This window comes from Pseudorca crassidens, chromosome 15 (genome assembly GCF_039906515.1).
Source record: "Pseudorca crassidens isolate mPseCra1 chromosome 15, mPseCra1.hap1, whole genome shotgun sequence".
Lineage (NCBI taxonomy): Eukaryota > Metazoa > Chordata > Mammalia > Artiodactyla > Delphinidae > Pseudorca > Pseudorca crassidens.
This window is the reverse complement of record NC_090310.1, coordinates 69,018,798-69,030,953: the sequence shown is the minus strand read 5'-3', so window position 1 is coordinate 69,030,953 and position 12,156 is coordinate 69,018,798.

The window sequence follows — 12,156 nt, the reverse complement described above, 5'->3', positions numbered from 1 at the left end:
GTGGTACAATCACACAGATAGAAATATGTCAGGTGATTTTAAGATACAGTAATCTGGCTGTTCATCCCCTGTGAGATATGCCTAACCTAAATGAATTTAAGAAAAAAAAAAACCTTACACTATGTTCAATAATCATGTCATTGGTGGGAGTGTTACTCTGAGACAGTTCAGTAGGTATAAAATAAATGTTTGCCTTTGGGAACTGGAACATTATTCTACAGGAGAAACAGGAAATGCAGGTGTAAGATCAAAGAGGGTAAGTAAAAATGATGTCATTTCTTAGTTGGAAGTTTCAATGAAAACTCAAGATATATTTTCTCTTTAAAATGAAATATGTTATGTCCTACCTGTATCCACTGAAAAGCCCTAGAAACAGTGGCCAACCCAGTAGCAATGAACACCTCAAAACCCAAATTGTGGATGTCTAAATGTCCTTCGCCACTGAATGAAGAAAAGGGTTGTTTAGGTTTGGGAGAGAAAACCTACAAGATGAACCTGGAACATATTGTCAAACCAGACAAGAAGAAGCTATCGAAAACCATGTGGTCATGTCAGAAGGACTCAAAAGTGAACTTAAAGAGTCGCCCACAGGCCAAACGCAGGAGACTTTGATCTCAGTAAAAGAACAACTGTGACGGACTGAAATCCATCAAATACTTTAAAATCCATGCATGCAAAATGATAGTCATAACAAAATAAGCTCACTGGTGTCCTACATCGAATACTAGAGGAGCAACTCATTATTTTGAAAACTAGAAAATAAAGAAATCAAGCATTAACTTGTCTTTCCCATATAAACTGTATCTCAGGATGACAAATAGTTGATGAGAAGAAGCTTTTCTTCAAAAAGTGATTCAGAAAATGAATGAAAAAGAATGATGGGATTAAAATTATTGTTGATTAAAATGATCATCAGTGGTTGCTACCATCAGAAGAGCCAACCAGACTTCCTAACATACAGTACACTGTACCATGAAGTATGAAGTATTTTTGCCAAAAGCCAAAACCTGAACCTGATCAAAATTCTAGATCTAACTTCTAATTTACAGGAAATACCACGGGCAAAGGAACATTTCAACCACACCACTAAAATGCAAACAGCAAAATGCAGACTATGGGGAATTCTTTAAGACAAGCAACCAAGTTTTTTTTTAACAAGTAAATCTCAAAGGGGAAAAAAAGTAGATCAAAAGAGACTTAAAATACTTATGAACCAATTGCAATGTATAGACCACATTTGGATCCTGATTCAAACAAATAAATTACTTTAAAAATTATATAATAGGGGCTTCCCTGGTGGTGCAGTGGTAGAGAGTCTGCCTGCCGATGCCGGGGACACGGGTTCGTGTTCCGGTCCGGGAGGATCCCACATGCCGCGGAGCAGCTGGGCCCGTGACCCATGGCCGCTGAGCATGCGCGTCCGGAGCCTGTGCTCCGCAACGGGAGAGGCCACAACAGTGAGAGGCCCGTGTACAGCAAAATAAATAAATAAATAAATAAAAATTATATAATAAAATTGGGAAATTTGAACAGATCAGATAATAAATAATTATTATTAATATTTTTGGATATGATCAAAGTATTTTGCTTGTTTTTAAGAAATAATCTGTATATTACAGAGATAGGTGCTGAAGCATTTAGAGAAGAAATAATATTTGGGATTTGCTTCAAATAATACAGGAGGGAGGGAGGATACAGAAAAACAAGATTGGGCACTAGTTAATAATTTTTCAAGCAGAGCAAAGGGTGCACGGATAGAGGTCTGTTATACAATCATGTCTACCTGATTTCTGCTTAATATTTTTCATCATACAACTTAAAATTACACACACACACACACACACACACACACACATATTAAAAGTTAACAGTGGCCAATTTTGCTCCAGAGAAGAAGGGATGGAACTGAGCTAAGCAGAGGCAAATCTGGAACAAGCAGAGTCAGTCCAAAGCATCCTTTGCCTCTGCAGAAGAGGTAGGTTTGGTGTCATCCAGGATTGTGAAGACCTCACAGAGCTGCCTGGGCAGGAACTCGAGAGCCTGGACCTTGGCATCAGGCAGGTCAGCCAGCTTCGTTACTTAGTTACATAGAGGTGCTCCAGTGTCCTCATCTGATGGGTGGGGTTCACAGTGGTATCCACCTTGTCCATGATGGAGAGGCTCAGATGAGCTGATGCATGGATGATGCTTAGCAAAGCTCCTACTACACAATTAATAATTGATATAATTATCTTCATCTTCCCTGTGAGCTACCTTGGCCCAAAGAGATGTTGTTGGCACAGTAACTCAGAGGAACCACAGCTGGAGGCCCAGACTCCAGACCTGTCTGCATCTCTCATTGGTCATCCTTAGCAGCTTCTGTTTATAGTAGGCAATTGGAAAAATGAATGGAGCACTTATCTCAAACCCCCATTTTCCAGAGCCTCCACTCTCCCCCATTCCCTCATTTTCTCTCCTGTTCCCTCTCTGTTTTTTCCTCCATCCTTTCTTCTTTCCTTCTTTCTCCAAAGCAGCACTTTCCAAGTGACAAGTGAAGCAATAATATAAGCAATAATTTAACTCCTTGCTTCCTACTTAAAAATCCCCTAATTACTGGGTAATGGGTCCACAGGGGCATTTGGGCTGGGTGAGCTCTGCCCTGCAGGCACAGCTATAGTTCATCTGTCTGCTCCCTAATAGCACTCTAAAGTTCACCCTTATAAACATGTCACTGAGTCTGTAATTGAGTGACTGGTCATTAGGTTCCACGAGCAGTACCTGTGGGTCACCGATCACTCAGGGATGATGGATCTTTCTCCAATACCTCGTCTGGGCTGGCTACAGAGCTCTCTATCACCTCTGAGCAGAGCATTACTCTCCAGGAAGTCTACAGCGAGCCCTGGTGGGCTACCTTAAGCTTGGACTTCCACGGGGAAGTGCCAGACAGAGGAGAGGGTAGGAACATACATCCTCTGCTTCCCTCACTGACTCTCCCAGAAGCCTATCCTGGAAGGGTCTTGTAGGAGACACTGAAGCTAAAAGACACCATGAAGCAATAAGGATTCACTGCAAGAATAACTGCTCTGTAGAGTTCAAGTCGATTTGAGAGCAGGTGCATTGTTGCAAGACAAGGAAAAAAGGATTGGAACTTTGTGTTACTAGACTTAGCTTAATGTACCAGAAATGTCTATCACCTCTGCGCTGTGTTCCCTTGAGTAAGTCACTTGACCTCTCTGTTCCTTGATTTCCTCATTCATGAAATAGAACACTTCCCTTCTACAATTATGCTGAAGATTATCTGAGATAATACATATTAAAGTGTCTAACAGGGTCCGGCACCCAGTAGGCATTCAGCAAATATTAGCTCATTCTAAATAAACCTACCATTTTCCCTCTGCTTCCATCAGAAATGCTCTTTTGTCTTTTTGATGATGATGGAGACAGAATAACATAGTGGCTAAGGGCACAGGCTCCGAAGCGAGGCTGATTAGGATCATATTCTGATTCTACCGCTTAATGGCAATGTGACCCTGAGCAAGTTACTTAACCTCTCTGAGCCTCAGTTTCCTCCTTCATAAAATGGAAATATTAACAGTAGCCAGTAGCCATCTCAAAGAGTTCCTGTAGGGCTCAAATGAGATCATACACGTAAATTACTTACCATAGTAATTGGCAAGTAGTAGGAAGTAATCTTTCAATAAATACTGGCTCTTTTTATGGGGCCCATGTTTAAGGAAATGAGGAAGAAAAAACAACCTTATTCATACTCCATCATTAAATATAATATCCTGAAGTTAAAAGTGCCAAGGAAATTCAACTTTTAAAAAATTTAAATCTACCTCCGATTATACCTACCTGAAAGAGTTCCTAGCCCATTTAGGGGAATAAGACTTGAGGAAGAGAACAGCTAATTCAGAATAAAATCAGTCTCTCGTTTAATGCTAGACTGAGTGATACAGAGTGGAAATCCCGCAGGGGTCTGAGAAGGAAGAGACAGCTGTGAGGAAGAAAAGGATCCAGGCGAGGTGGGGCTCTTCTGGGCTATAAGAACTGCAGGGTGAAATGGCAGGTAGAGGTGAGCTGGGGGAGGAAGCATCCAGATGGGGCCATGGAAGTGAAAACCCACAGGCAGGGACATGAGGGCATGAGGAGTCTAGCCTGCTGACCCCCAGGGTTTATGCTAGGAAGGAGTAACTAGGTAATTCAACAAGCCAAAAATATATAGTGAAAGCCTATTCTGTGATGAGCATTAAATTAAATATCTCATTGGTTCCCATATCAACTCAGTATAGGGTGGACTCACGTTTTTAGTCCATTCTGCTACACACTTCAACCACCTTTCGGACGACACATTTGGATTCTCGAGCCCCAGGACAAGGTGGCTCTGCCCTGGGACCAACCCTTCAGCTTGGGCAGCATTTGCACCTTCACCCACACACCAACATCTCTGTGATCTCCTGTTGGTATATTTCACTTTGCTTTTGTCATGTTATACTGCTGAGTGCTAAAAAGGGGGAAATGCAAAGGCTGATATTAATTCTAAGAAACACAGGTGTCAGGAAAGTGAAGCAATTGAAACAAAGATGGACATACTTTGGCATTCCCAAAGCAGAAGAGATTTCATTCCAAGTTACCCTCTTTTCTTCAATTGGTCAACTGTATATTCAATTGTGGAGGGAAGGATGAAAACATATTCATAGTTAACAAATACTCATTTAGAGCTGACTAGGTGCCACTCACTGCTTTAAGCAATTTACAAATATTAACTCTTTTAAAAATTAAAGAAACTAATAAAAACTATGACGTATTAAACAAATAAATTGAGGGACATTCTGAAAAATAAATGCCCTCTCTTTAAAAATGCCAAGGTTAATCAAAGGCAAAGAAAGAATGAGGAAATATTCCATATGAAAGGAGACTAAAGAACATGACAATGAAATGCAATGAACTATCTTTGTTTGCATCCTGGATCAGAAACTTATATTTATTTATTTATTTATTTATTTATTTATTTATTTATTTATTTATATTTTCATTTTTATTTTTTTGCTATAAAAAACATTAGAGTAACAATTGGAAAAATTTGAATAAGGTCTGTAGAATATTTAATTTTACTATACTAATGCTAGCCAATTTCCTGATTTTCATAATGTTTCTGTGGTAACGTAAGAGAGTGTCCTTGTCTTTAGAAAATGCAAACTAATATATTTTAGGGGTAAAGGAGCATCACGTCCACGTTTTACTGTGAAAATGGTTCATAAAGAAATAATAAAACTGAAAGTGGTTCATAAAGAGAAAAATATAAAGCAAATATGAACATGCTAACATTGGGGGAAATAGGAGTGAAGGTATACAGGAATTCATTTTATTATTTTCACATTTTTTTTCCATAAGTCTGAAACTATTCAGCACAAAATTAAAAATAATAGAAAATATATAATGAAAAATTGTTTCTAAACAATACAGTATTATTTTAAATTTTAGAAAGTATTTTTCTCTCTGGGACTAAACACCAATTAAACTTAGAAATATTGGCTGGTTTTTGAAATTTTCATGTATGCCTTTAGGAAGGTGCTATGTGAAAAACAAGAAACAACACTGACAATGAAATTCTCCTGCAGGAATTCAAGTGAGAGATGAGGTTGGCCTGAACTAACGTGGCGTCTATGGATTGGAGAAGGTCTGTGTAAATACAGAAGATACTTGGAACAAAGACTTCCCTGGACTTGGTGGCTAATTAAATATGGCCAGAAAGTGAGGGAGAAGAGGAGCCTGAGGACTTAAGCCTTGGGAACCTGGGGAATCCCAGCACTTGACAGACCTAGAACTAGAACAGGAGCCTGATGACTGAGGTTACCTCTGCTACAACTTTACTGTATGATCTTGGGCAAGTCACTTACACTTGCTGGATCCCATTGGTAGAAAGATGCTTTTGGGTAGAGTGATTCCTGCCTTCCCATTCTGAAAGCATTTTCTATGAATCAGTTTTGGGAAGAGCAGTAGCCAATAGGCAGAGAGGTGACTAGGAGCTCAGGTTGTAGTGTTGTATAATGTTCAAGGTGACACCATTTGAATGGAGATCCAAGGAATATCAGCTTGCAACTTATAAAATAGCTGTTTTTGTAAGACAAACGTGTTCAAATGTTACTAATTCCAAATGGCTTAACCTAATATGAGAAGTGTAAGACAGGAACTGAAAGAAGCCAGAGATGGATTTACAGAGGTGGAAACTCCACTAGGTGAAAGTGAGAGCTTTCGGAAGATGGAAGAGTGTGGAGGAAGAAGAGAATAGAGCCCAGGATAAAACGTTGCTGGTCACAGAGATTACATGAATTCATTAATCACAAAAATGAATATTTATTGGAACCCAGCTCTGGGCCAGGCATTCTGCCAATGGTACAAATCCAGAAGTGAGTTAAGCAGGTGCCTTCCCTTGAGCTCTCAAAGATCTTAGTGTAGAAGAGAAAGAGGAGCCAGGAGGCAAGTATAACTATAGCTACTATTAACATCGCTATTTACTGATCACTTACTGTATTGTCGTGCACTTGGATGAAAGCCAGACATGGTGCCCTTGGTTTTCACTGCACCCATCTTAGCACTTCATCAGATGACCCCTGCCCAAGATCCAGATGCAGAATACATTAACAGTAAATGGATATTTTATTGGAGGAGGAGATTGGAGGGAAAGCTTCACATTACTCCCCATACACAAGAAACATGAACAAATTCCCTGTTCTCCCAACATCCCAGTTTTGTGTAATGTGTTCCTTTCTCCTGCCTACTGCCTTGTCTCTCTCCTCTCTCTACTTGAGCATGGTGTTGGCCTCTCCAAAACCACTCTGCGACCCCGTGCAATCTCATTCCTGCCTTCAGCTTGGGTATTCCACTCATCCCAGCGGGGAACAAAATGAAACTCTGTGGCCCTTGAGGCATGTGCCTGGGGGTGTCTTCTCTGCACCTTCCCCTGATCCCAAGTTGCTTATCAAAGTGTTCTTTATGGATGAATTCTTCAATTCATCAAATTCAGGCCTCATGAAGGAAGCAGAAGGAGAGGCAGGGAGAAGATTCTCTACTGAGAATGTAAAGTTTCCAGAAGATATGAAGAAGGCAAAAGGGGCAGTGAGAGTTTGCCAAAGAGCTGGCTTCTTTCCAGACATGACACAAGGACACAAGATTGCACTTGCCACTCACTACCTCTGAGTACCTAAGACACAGTGATATTCTTAAGGCCAGAAGAAGAAAGAATCTCTAGTAAACCATGATTCCGATGGCATTACCAGGGAAAAACTAGGCACTGGAGACCTCCAGGGGACACATACCAGGTCCTCTCCCCCCTCCTCACTCTCTTGCACAATCTATAGTACATCACCATTCAAGGTGACCCGTTTTGCACGCCAGCAAAGCCAGTATATGGTGTTAAAGGCTTCAGGAACTTTACCCCATGTGTGGCAGGTGAATAAGACTGGTTCTACAGAGATCATCTCCATCCTGTCTCTCACCTTTTAGAAATCCAGCCTCCCCTGGTAGGTCACAAGAGCCTGCTCTGGGGAGTACCAATCATGGGATGAGGGATGGTTGTCTTATAGCAGGTCACCAGCATTCTTCTGGCTTACTGAGCCCCAGAACTTGGACCCCACTGAGAGCTGACGGCTGATCCCTAGGGCTCTAGTCCAATAAGGACTGTGATTTCTCTACATTAAGGACCCCTTCAATCTGGTCTGTCATACTCCCCTGCCCAGACACTGGTAAAAGCTCCACTTTCTTACAAAATATCTGTACTTTACCTTACCCCTAAGATGGCATGAGTTGGCATGGAAATAGTAATGATTATTATCTTCCATTGAGTTCTTATAGGTCAATCTCATTTATGAATACAGATTTAAAAATGTAAGTTCTACTATGTGTTGGGCTATGTGCTTTATTGGATTATTGAATTTATATAATAATAAATACTATCATATTCCTACTTCGTAGAGGTGAAAACTGAGGATCATAGAGGAATCAAATCTAGGAAGTGACAGAGATGCATTTTGAACCCAGGCCGTTTGATTACAGAACCTACACTTTTAACCACTAAGGTACATGTAATTAAATTATATATCAATTTCTTTTATTGAGAGGTGCATATCACAAAATATAGTGTTTTTGTTACATTGTATACATACTATAAATGACTATATGACCTATCTATCGGTGGTAGAAATTCAGGAAATTTTTATTTTCAGCTTTGTGCTTTCTTTATTGAGTTTTTACTGTGAACATGTGTTACTTTAAAATTAATTACTTTGGCTTGTTGCAAATATTTATATAAGTACAAGGAATAATATACCAAAACTACATACTAACCACTCAAATTTAACAAATACTATTATGTCATATTGGCTTCATAGGAAATAAAACGTTCCAAATACAAATGAGAAACTCCCCACTCTACCACCACATCTTTTCATACCTCCAAACTCACCAGTATCCTACTGTTGGAGTGTTGCCTTCTCATCTGTGTTTTTATGTCTTTCCTACATATGTATATATTTGCATCAAGAAAAAACATACTACATATGTATGTTTCTATAAATAACATATAGTAATCCTGCTGGCTTTTCATGTGTAACTTCCTTCCCCAGGCATCTGCAGCTGGCTTTCCTCTCCTCTGCTAAGTTATTCATTGTACTCAGTCCACATTTTGTAAAACTTGTATGGTTCAAGATTACAGATGTCTCTTACTTTCATCAAAGATAAAGTTTGTACTTCTGTTTATTGTTCTTTGTGTTGTTTTAGGCTGCTTTCAAAAGGAGGAGGGGAGTATGAAACCAGATATCTCTGATCCTTTTTCTGCTTCTATATTAAAGAGCATATGGTTTTCTTCTTTGGTCTGATAATAGTATGAGTTACATTAATAGGTTTTCCAATGTTAAACCATCCTTGAATTCCTAAGATCAAGTATACTTGGTCATGATGTGGTTTTATTGCTCTTGGTCTTGTTCCTATTGTTGCTGCTACTGTCATTTTGCTGGATTGGTTTGTTAGTATTTTATTTAAGTTTCTTCATCTATAGTCATAAATAAGATTGACTTTTAATTCTTCTACTTTTACTGCCCTTTTCCATTTTGATATCAATGTTAATTTGCATCATTTAATAAGTTGGAAAACTTTCCACCTTTCTGTGTTTTCTGAAATAACTACTCACTGAAATTTTGATAAAAGATATCCATAAAACTATCTGTGTCTAATGCTTTTGTAGGAAGATTTTTTTTATTACTGTACAATTTATTTAACGAACATGGATTTATTCATACTTTCTATTTCCTCTGAAGATAATCTGGATCATTTATAATTTTTGAGAAAATTGCCCATTTTATCTAAGTGTTCAAATTGATTGATGTAATATTGGTCTTATTATTTTCTGGTTTATAATCCTTGTTTAGCTGTAGTTCTATGCCAGTTTCATTTTCAATATTGTTAAGCTACCTTCTTCTTTTTCTATCGTCCAACCTTGCCAAAGGACTGCCTGTACTGCTAGTCTATAAAAACAGAGACACAAACAAAACTTTTTCTTATTCCAGTGTGTTTTTACATACATACATACATACATATACTGCTTTCCCAAATAAAAATGGCAGAACAGAGGTTACATCTGCTTTTACAAAGACACTATTCTCGCCAACACTCAGGGGGTAAACAAGAGTACCCATAAAAAATGTGGGTACTCTTTTTTACTAGCCTTGGGTATAATTTCTGTGGGTACAACATACCCTGCTCAAGACACTATCCCCCTCAATGGAGGCAATCAAGCTCATGATTTGGAATCAGATGCACTTGTGTTCAAATGCTTTCCTTTCCTACATGAGTGACCTTGAGCAAATGGAGGTAAAGATACCCATCTCAAAGGCTTTGGTAAGGATGACCTGGAAGAGTCAGGATGGATGACGGAGTGAGTGTGAGAACTAGAGCTGGGGAAACCTGGGTTTGAATCCCAGCTTAATCTCTTGCTGGCCCTGAGCATCCTACTAGTTTGTAAAACTGAGATAAAAATATACTTACCTCCAATTTCTGTAGGAATTAAATTGTATTTTGCAAGGTACTTAACACAGAGAGGGCAAATATTTAAGAATTGCTGTTGTTACTAACACAATTATTCTCAGCCTTATTTGCGTGATGGCCTTAGTTCAAGTCTATTCAGAGTGCAGACTTGGAGTCCCCTTTCCTTCACTCCACTCTTGGCTGAAGCCGGACACGATGAGGACAGTGCAGATCTGGCAGGTCTAAACTTGGCTCCGCTCTGGTCCCAGAAGCCAGCACACTCACCCTAACAGCTGCTCCCAGCAAGTAGTAAGTCTCACATTTCTAAGGAGTAGAATGTGGGTTTGAAAATACAGAATCCCATAATCAGTGATTCCCTAGACATTCTATCAAAACTCTCAGGAGTAAAATTATACCCAAGATCAGTAAAATTATACCCTGTGTCTGCTTGTATACATGGTGGTTTTTAAACTGAGCTCCCCAAAGTCCTAGAGATTCCATAAACCAACCTTCCTTTTTCCCTTACCACACACTAATGGTAGACAGAACACCATACCCTCCCATCTCAATTCACCCAGAATTTTAGATTATGACCCTGAATACAAACCTTCACTTGAAGAAAGTTTTCCACGACTTAAAGCACACCCAGAACTGTGAAACACAAATGTCTTTCAGAGCCAAGATTTTCAATCTGCCTTTTAGCTTCATGTCTAAGATGTTTAACATAGAGGAAAATGTCATGAACTCCTTTGGGTCTCAGTTTCCATATCTATAAAATAAGAAAGATGAGAACTATCTGACAGCACTGTGTGAGGCGGAAATGAAGAAATCCACATGAAACTGTAGTATGAACTGTGGGATCATGTACACATGTTAAAAGTTATTTCACGTACACGCACATACACACACACACACACACACACACACACACGCCCCAACATCTTTGGCTCCTTTTAGCCTAGCACTTTCCCCTCCTGGAAACATGCCTAAGTTGTCTAGAGAGAGTGTGATGAAGTGAGGAAGGCTGAAGGAGATGAAGAATAAGCATTTAACAAGCCCAAGGAGGATCTGACAAAGTCGAGGAAGAAGCAGAAGAAAGCAAACAACGAAAGAGATTGATGCTACAGAGGCACATGTTGACATGTCAGGGTTGAGCAATTCTCAAGGATCTCTGGGCTGCTTCTCACCAGTTTTTCCTAGTTGAAGCCTGAGCAGCGCTGCTCTCCCCTCCCCCACCCCACTGGAAACGGCAAAGAGGGGCCTATGAGCGGCTTCTATACAGAATCACGAGAGCCGGAGCAATCCCTGAACCATGCAGTTGGGGTGGCAGCTGTCAGATGAGCCAGGGGGCAGGAGGGCTGGCTCCTTATCGGTCCAGTTGAGAGGGGTGTGTTCAGACTACGAGGACAATGTGGGCAAATTGGTTTCATTTCATGAGCATATCCAATTGATAGGCGGTGGCTGCCTGGAACATCGTACTGCTCACTAGCTCCACGATCAAATAGTGATGTCTGTTATGGGCAAAGGATGAAGGAGGGTAGTATCTATGCCATGTGTTTGAACCTTACACTAGACAGAATTAAGTCTCCTCTTCCCTTCTCCCATGCACCATCTCCACAGAGGATGTGTTCTGATTTGGCTAAAATTATGTGCCAAACACTGTCAGATGCTTTATTTGTATTAGCTCATTTAATCTGCCCAAAACAGTGGTAGGCTAACTGTGGTTATTGTTGTTTTTCTTAAACCCTTATCTTCTAGAATACATATGATGTGTTAATGGACAAAACACAATATTTCTGAATCTGATGTCCACTTCATAACAATCCAGGAGTGGTAGTAAGTAGGGTAGAGTTGGAAAAAGAATGTCCATGAGTTCATAACTGGTCAGGTGACTGATACACAGAAGTTCATTATGCAGGCTTATTACTTTTGTGTAAGTTTAGTGTATGTTTGAAATATTCAATATAAGAATTTTTTAAAAAAAAAAAAACCCTGTTAGATATTTATGATATTAGCCCCATTTATGTACATGAAAACTGGGGCTCAGAAATTAATTACATTCCTAAGGTCAAAGAGTCAGTAGGCAGACTATGGTGGATGCCAAGTTATCCTGCCCAGAAGCCCTTCAAGTGAATTACTCACTGCCCATCTGTAGCA